General features: G+C 48.8%; 1 long non-coding RNA gene across 3 annotated transcripts; it reads left to right on the top strand.

Moving 5' to 3' along the window:
* The first annotated feature begins 930 nt into the window (after window positions 1-930).
* LOC125156869 (uncharacterized) lies at window positions 931-5,971 on the top strand. Of its 3 annotated transcripts, XR_007148821.1 has the most exons (5): window positions 931-1,908; window positions 2,007-2,098; window positions 2,464-2,561; window positions 2,817-3,023; window positions 3,182-5,971. It is a non-coding gene; the product is annotated as an uncharacterized LOC125156869 (long non-coding RNA). The 3 variants fall into 3 exon arrangements; XR_007148822.1 differs by lacking the exon at window positions 2,007-2,098 and having other exon boundaries at window positions 931-1,964; XR_007148820.1 differs by having other exon boundaries at window positions 931-2,098.
* Window positions 5,972-8,517: the final 2,546 nt, after the last annotated feature.

Here is an 8,517-nt window from a genome sequence, read left to right as displayed (position 1 = left end):
AGAAGTGTTGCTCTCTGTGTTCTAGAACTGGATGGCCCTTGCTGGTCGCAGTGCATACTTTTGAATATTATATTAGAACCCCGATTGTGCACGTGACATAGTGGTATTTCTTTTCTTTTCTTTTTTTTTCTTGTTATGTCTTTCAGTGCTGACCCAGGTGCTCCTTCCTCGGTGTTCTCCCATAGAAAGAATTACTTTGTGGTATCCTATTTACAAACAGTCTGTTCCCTGACACCTCCAGTCCTCCTTGTTAGGGGTCCTGGGCTCGACTGGACATGCCGCTCTCCCTGCACCCTACTGCACCCCAATCGCAGAGGGTGCTGTCCCTGCCTCTTGAGCCACAAGAGCTGACCGTGCCTTAATGCCCCAAGGGCTAGCATATTGGCTTAGGAAATAGTCAGTGGCTGCCTGCTTCTCCTCATACACCTCCCTTCCTGTGTCAGACCTAATGTGTATACAAGGGGAGAATTAAATGAGAGGGAAGCTGTGGTTTTGCTCAAAACCCTGAGCGCCCTCATCCCTGAGCGTAATCTGACACTTGGTGTTAAGTACAACAGGGACTTCCTTTTTTTTTTTTTTTTTTTTTTTTAATTTTTTTTTTCAACGTTTTTTATTTATTTTTGGGACAGAGAGAGACAGAGCATGAACGGGGGAGGGGCAGAGAGAGAGGGAGACACAGAATCGGAAACAGGCTCCAGGCTCTGAGCCATCAGCCCAGAGCCCGACGTGGGGCTCGAACTCACGGACCGCGAGATCGGGACCTGGCTGAGGTCGGACGCATAACCGACTGCGCCACCCAGGCGCCCCTGGGACTTCCTTTTGATAATGGTGATAGCTGGGTTTGCCTTATTAGCCTTTTTGCTGACTGGTTCTTGATATTGACTTGAATTTGGCATCTTAGCTCACGTAGAAACGATTTAATGACTCATATCGGTGACACGTTGGAGGTCCGTAAAATGTACTTTGATTACATTTAGACCTGTGAAAGATCCACTGCTGGTATTTGGGTTTGACTGTCTTCGGTGCTGACAGGAAAGCAGACTTCAGGAACGGGGACCCTCAACTAGCCTCCCCAAGCCTGACTTTTGAGACAGAGTCCTAGATCTTGAACAAAATCTAAGTGTGAGTGTGAAATGAAGGTGCTTTCATTACTTGCCCATTGCCTGTAGTATCCTAGGGGCATTCTTGCACACCGAGAGCAGATTCTCCAATGTGTATGTAACCAAATGTCCAATTTGGTCCCGTTGTTTCCTCCTCGGAGACCTACGTTCAACGTCAGGTGGTAGGGACATTATGCAATGTGTGAAATGCTTCGGGAATTTGTTGTGATTAACGTAGCTCATTTTTCTTTTTAGCGGTTTTGGAACTTACTGTGTTACCGATCACGAAGTCTAGTATAACAGCCCAGCCATTGTAATGTGCATTTCGCGGTCTATTAAGTAGAACACGAAACCCATTTGAATGATTTGTTACCCATCGTCTTGCGTGGTATGTCGGTGTCAGCCATTGGTAACAAAGTGAGAACTCCACCACCCATTCCAAAGGTTTGTTACCCGCAATTGTGTATGAGTGGACGGTTTCATTAGTGAAGAGCGACATGGGAGTTCTGAGACACCCCTTCTCGCCACTGAGTGGTGATACCTCTTAACATAATGTTTAAGAATTCCCCTGTGCTGGTTGATGAAGGCGGGATGCACCATGGTTCGTGCTGAGGGGACAGTCAGCCAGCCTCTAAAGCCGCAGTCTCACCTTGTGGGTTGATTCATGCAGTTCCTGTCTTAACATTCTCTTTCACTCTTTTGGCCTACTTCACACAGGCTGCATGATTGGGTCCTCTGGCCCCACCGACCACTTTCAGAAATTGCTCTGGATGAGGGAAAGAGGAAGTTTGCCCCATCCACTCGTGTTGTGAGTTTCCAAGTGACCTAATTTTCCTGCAGCGGTCCCAAGCTGACCTTCCACAGGTAAGTCTCTTTGTAGATTTGTACAATCATCACCTCCCTCAGGATCTGTGATGGGAACGTCCAGTTCCGGTCAGCCGGTGGGCCCGTAATGAGAGGAGAGGACCCTGAACCGACAGTCAAGACCAGCCATACGGGTAAGAGCAACCTTAGGCTGTGTGAGGCCAGAGGTGTTGGGTGAATAGCACTTGCCTCCTGTCAGCTGTCCCTTTCTTCCAGGTGGTGTGGAAATCCCATCCCTGAGTCTCTAACGTGGGCGCTTCCCACAAGGTCGGGGTCACTCCCTAGACACTACTTGTTAACTCCGTGGTAGAGACTCCATGTCTTGAGTCAATTTCCTCAAGGAGTCAGTGGCATCTTTCTCCCGGACCTTCCTCGTGTTCCTCTGCTTACCGTTGCGTGCCACTGTTACACACGCGTTGGCTTTATTAGAATGTCAGATGTCCACAAGACCCTGATCTTGAGCCTTTTTATCCTTTTGGTAATCGCTTTCTACTACCAGGCAGAAGCAGGATGGACTGGATGGGATGGTCAGACACAAACTTCAGGAACTCCGAGATTGTGGGAGCACTGCTCAGGTGCATTTCTTCAGGTCTGAGTGTAAGTTTTTTAAGTCGTGGATCTGAATTAATTGAAAGCCAGGAGTACCTAGGAGAGGCGAGAAAGATGAGACCTGTACACCAAGTGGGTGCCAGAGGGTGACAGTCTCCCGGCCCACCCCCGCTGGGGTGGGTGGGCGGGCATTTATGTGGCAGCCGTCCTAGAAGCACAGGCTAACAGTTCAAGCAACATGTGGGTCAATACTTCTTTGCAGGTTCCCCTTCCGTACATTCTAGCTATTTTTTGGCTTTGCAGATGTTGCCGAGACCGTGTCACCCATCGTGTTTCGTTCACAATAAGTTTCCAGTATGTGAGTCTGAAAGACCCTCGGCCCTTTCTTCCTGTCATCTCGGAGCCTCAGCTTCCACATCTGCAAAATGGAAATGACACCTTGCTCTTGCTCTCAGGCGTGGTGTGAAAATCAAGCGTGATCGTCTTTATGAAGTGCTCAGCACACAGGAGGTACTGAAGAAATTAGGACACCGTTTCCAGAATGTGTTTATGGGAGCAAAGGATCATGGCTTGGTTTAGATCCTCTTGCCACCTGTGCAGACCCCGCTTGCACTTCATTTCTTGAGCCTTTGGCTGTAATTTCAGCTACATTTTGTTTCCTTTCACAGGGCCAGCAACTATTCTCAGAGGGCCTTGGGCAGCTCTTTGGAAATGGACCTCTTTAACTCTGCTGTGATGCCAGGAGGTAGCCCAGCATCCCAGACCCTGCCGTTCTCTGAGCTGCATTCTTTCCTGGCTGCCTTGGACGTCTGACATGGAAGCTGATGTCACTCAGCGACACGTTGGGGCTGGAGGGTGCTTGGCAACTGGCAGTGCCCAAAGGTCTCCTCTCTTTCCTTCTCTGTATAAAGTTACTTCTTTTCTGGGCAGGGGTTAATTTGGTGAAAATCCGGCGAAGACTTTGACGGTTGGGTGTGAGAGTGTTAAGCATAAAGACGAATGGCTCTAAGGTGCATTCAAAGACCCTCGTGACCTCTAGAGTCAGACACACCTCCGGTTCCTCTGTTGCTTTGTTCGCACCAGTTTTATCCAGGAGGTGGCATCGCAGAGCCTGATGTGCACTCCCCAAAGTCCAAAGGATCCACATTTCTTTGTGGTTAGACACTAACGTATGTAGCCTTTCCGCAGCATGTTGACATTTCAGAGACTTTTCATTTATCCCTGTACTTGGTTCAGTTACTTTCAAGCCGTGGGAGATGGGGGTCATTACGACTTCCTACCCAGTGAAAACCCGAGACCTGAGGTACTTAGAAAACCCTGTGCCCCAACACATGTTCCTTCGCCAGGCGGTAGGTACAAAAGTGAACAAGAATGGCTTGTTTGCTTGTCAAAAGCAGTTGTACAACTTAATAACCGTGATGCCTCCTCCTTCTTCCACACACACTCGTGCCCGCCCACTGCCCATCAAAGTCATGTTGGGTCATTTCATTGGGGGGAGGGATGGGGAAGACGTAGATGAATGTTTTATGGGTAAGTCTTCTGAGTACTGGCACTTAACAAAATAAGTCCCAAGGTTGACGCTTCCAAAAGGGGGACTGTTTAATTGGAGGCATCTCAAACTCAGGACCCTGAGGGAAAGACAAGGTGACCCTCCCAATTTAAGGTGGGGTCCGGCTTGGTGGCTCTTGCCCAGGAGTCCACTCTGGAGCCTGCCACATCAGTTGCGTTATGAGGCCTGTACTCAATGAATGTGTACTTCCCAGCGGGGATGTTAATGAGTTATGAATTCTTGGTGTGAAGTATTTCATGTCAAACCCTGTTAGCCTGAAGTGGATTTTCATTCCTCTTATGTATGTCGGTGACAGAAAGGGAATGGATATCGAACACCTGAAGGTAAGGCCTTTGCACTTGTGCTGCCGAAGGAGCACGAGGTAAGGCCTTTGAAATGGAGTGGGTTCGTTGTTACACTGGTTCCCTGTCATAGGCGCACGTTTCCACGGATGAGGATTATTTCATTGGATACATGTACCACATTTCCTTTATCCATTTATACTGTTGATGGATGCTCACAAGTCTCTCGTGTCTTACATGGTGAGACTAATACTGTAGTGAGGATATGGGATGAGTATGGGTCTTTGACATAGTGGCTTCCTGTCGTTTACATAAACGCCCACATACGGGATTGATACATCATATAGGAGCTCAATTCTTAATTTTTTGAGAGGCCATGCTACTGTTCTCCGTAGTGCTACCCAATGTGGGGTTGTCAGGTTGTCAGACGCCCTTTACAAAGAAGCTGAAAGAGTACGTCTACCATGCAGAGCAATGGCCTCCTAGGAATCACTGGGAATCCTCATGTTGTGTACTGGAATGTGGTGGGAATTGTATCCACGTGTTTCCATCAAAACTTCGTGCACTCTTCTGGTGATCATACCTTGCCCGTGGCAAGAAGACGAGTGGCGTGTGGGTGCTGTCAATGAACATTGCATGAAGCAGGGGACGTTGAGATTCTCACGGACATGAGCTGATGAGCTGGATGTCCGGGAGTCTCCTGGGTCAGGTGTCCAGGGTGGAGGATTCATCCTTGGGCCTTTTTTTCTATACGCCATTTCAGGCCATTCATTTCTCGCGATTAGTGAAACCTAGGGTCCAGAAGGGATATACGAGTAAATTCTCGGAGTGTAAGGAAACTTGCAAGGGGGTGGGTAGAGTGTCCTAGTGTGAATGTGTGGTACGCATTGTGGGTTCAGGGGCGATGGCAGCATCTGGCGACTGGGCAGATATTAGTTCCAGGGAAGAAATGGGTCATGTCTGGTTCTCAGGCTTCCAATACAAAGAAGCTAAAAAAGTTTGTCTACCGTACAGAGCAATGGCATCCTAGGAATCATTAGGGATCCTCATGTTGTGGATGGGAATGTGGTTGGAATCGTATCCAAGCGTTTCCATCTAAGCTTTCTGCACTCTTCTGCTGACCATACTCTGCACATGGCGGGAAGAGGAGCGGCGTGTGGGTGCTGTCAATGAACCTTCCATGAGGCAGGGGACGTTTAGATTCTCACGGACATGAGCTGATGAGCTGGATGTCCGGGAGCCTCCTGGGTCAGGTGTCCAGAGTGGAGGATTCATCCTTGGGTCTTTGTTTCTATACGCCATTTTGGGCCATTCATTTCCCCCCATTAGTGAAACCTAGGGTCCAGAAGGGATATATGTGTAAACTCTGGGAGTGTAAAGAGACTTGCAAGGGGGTGGGTAGTGTGTGTTAGTGTGAAAGTGTGGTAGGCATTGTGGGTTCAGGGGCGATGGCAGCATCTGGCGACTGGGCAGATATTAGTTCCCTGGGAAGAAATGGGTCATGTCTGGTTCTCAGGCTTCCAATACAAAGAAGCTAAAAAAGTTTGTCTACCGTACAGAGCAATGGCATCCTAGGAATCATTAGGGATCCTCATTTTGTGGATGGCAATGTGGTTGGAATTGTATCCAAGCGTTTCCATGTAAGCTTTCTGCACTCTTCTGCTGACCATACTCTGCACATGGCGGGAAGAGGAGCGGCGTGTGGGTGCTGTCAATGAACCTTCCATGAGGCAGGGGACGTTTAGATTCTCACGGACATGAGCTGATGAGCTGGATGTCCGGGAGCCTCCTGGGTCAGGTGTCCAGAGTGGAGGATTCATCCTTGGGTCTTTGTTTCTATACGCCATTTTGGGCCATTCATTTCCCCCCATTAGTGAAACCTAGGGTCCAGAAGGGATATATGTGTAAACTCTGGGAGTGTAAAGAGACTTGCAAGGGGGTGGGTAGTGTGTGTTAGTGTGAAAGTGTGGTAGGCATTGTGGGTTCAGGGGCGATGGCAGCATCTGGCGACTGGGCAGATATTAGTTCCAGGGAAGAAATGGGTCATGTCTGGTTCTCAGGCTTCCAATACAAAGAAGCTAAAAAAGTTTGTCTACCGTACAGAGCAATGGCATCCTAGGAATCATTAGGAATCCTCATGTTGTGGATGGGATTGTGGTTGGAATTGTATCCAAGCGTTTCCATCTAAGCTTTCTGCACTCTTCTGCTGACCATACTCTGCACATGGCGGGAAGAGGAGCGGCGGGTGGGTGCTGTCAACGAACCTTCCATGAAGCAGGGGACGTTTAGATTCTCACGGACATGAGCTGATGAGCTGGATGTCCAGGAGTCTCCTGGGTCAGGTGTCCAGGGTGGAGGATTCATCTTTGGGCCTTTGTTTCTATACGCCATTTCGGGCCATTCACTTCTCCCAATTAGTGAAATTAGGGTCCAGAAGGGATTTATGAGTAAACTCTGGGAGTGTAAAGAGACTTGCAAGGGGGTGAGTAGTATGTCTTAGTGTGAAACTGTGGTAGGCATTGTGGGTTCAGGGGCAATGGCAGCATCTGGCGACTGGGCAGATATTAGTTCCCTGGGAAGAAATGGGTCATGTCTGGTTCTCAGGCTTCCAATACAAAGAAGCTAAAAGGGTTTGTCTACCGTACAGAGCAATGGCCTCCTAGGAATCGTTAGTAATCCTCATTTTATGGATGGGAATGTGGTTGGAATCGTATCCAAGCGTTTCCATCTAAGCTTTCTGCACTCTTCTGCTGACCATACTCTGCACATGGTGGGAAGAGGAGAGGCGTGTGGGTGCTGTCAATGAACCTTCCATGAGGCAGGGGACGTTTAGATTCTCACGGACATGAGCTGATGAGCTGGATGTCCGGGAGTCTCCTGGATCAGGTGTCCAGGGTGGAGAGTTCATCTTTCGGCCTTTGTTTCTATACGCCATTTCGGGCCATTCATTTCTCACAATTAGTGAAATTAGGGTCCAGAAGGGATATATGAGTAAACTCTGGGAGTGTAAAGAGACTTGCAAGGGGGTGGGTAGAGTGTCCTAGTGTGAAAGTGTGGTAGGCATTGTGGGTTCAGGGGCAATGGCAGCATCTGGTGACTGGGTAGGTAATAGTTCCCAGGGAAGAAATGGGTCATGTCTGGTTCTCTGGCCTCCAATGCAAAGAAATTAAAAGAGTATGTCTACCTTGGAGATCAATGGCCTGCTAGGAATCGTTAGGAATCCTCATTTTGTGGATGGGAATGTGGGTGGAATTGTATCAAGCGTTTCCATCTGAGCTTTCTGCACTCTTCTGCTGACCATACTCTGCCCATGGCGGGAAGAGGAGCGGCGTGTGGGTGCTGTCAATGAACCTTCCATGAGGCAGGGGACGTTTAGATTCTCACGGACATGAGCTGATGAGCTGGATGTCCGGGAGTCTCCTGGGTCAGGTGTCCAGGGTGGAGGATTCATCTTTGGGCCTTTGTTTCTATACGCCATTTCGGGCCATTCATTTCTCCCAATTAGTGAAATTAGGGTCCAGAAGGGATATATGAGTAAACTCTGGGAGTGTAAAGAGACTTGCAAGGGGGTGGGTAGAGTGTCCTAGTGTGAAAGTGTGGTAGGCACTGTGGGTTCAGGGGCAATGGCAGCATCTGGCGACTGGGCAGATATTAGTTCCCAGGGAAGAAATGGGTCATGTCTGGTGATCTGGCCTCCAATGCAAAGAAACTAAGAGTATGTCTACCTTGGAGGTCAATGGCCTCCTAGGAATCATTAGGAATCCTCATTTTGTGTATGGGAATGTGGGTGGAATTGTATCCAAGCGTTTCCATCTAAGCTTTCTGCACTCTTCTGCTGACGATTCTCTGCACAAGGAGGGAAGATGAGCGGCATGTGGGTGCTGTCAGTGAACCTTCCATGAGGCAAGGAACATTTAGAATATCAAGGACATTTGCTAATGAGCCTTTGTGGTTATCACCCTCCATTTTCAGGCTCTTGATTTCACTTGATTAGTGAAATCTGGGGCCCACAAAGGCTCTGAGAACACTCTGGGAAGAGAAGGAATCTTGCTTGACCTTGGGTGGGCCGAGGGACTTGGAGTGAAATTGTGGTAGGCATTGTGTGTTCAGCGGTGTGTCCCTTGCCTTTGTCCCTTCTCACGCCCTACCCTGG

Source organism: Prionailurus viverrinus, chromosome X (assembly GCF_022837055.1).
Source record: "Prionailurus viverrinus isolate Anna chromosome X, UM_Priviv_1.0, whole genome shotgun sequence".
Lineage (NCBI taxonomy): Eukaryota > Metazoa > Chordata > Mammalia > Carnivora > Felidae > Prionailurus > Prionailurus viverrinus.
This window is presented reverse-complemented; position numbering and strand designations above follow the sequence as displayed.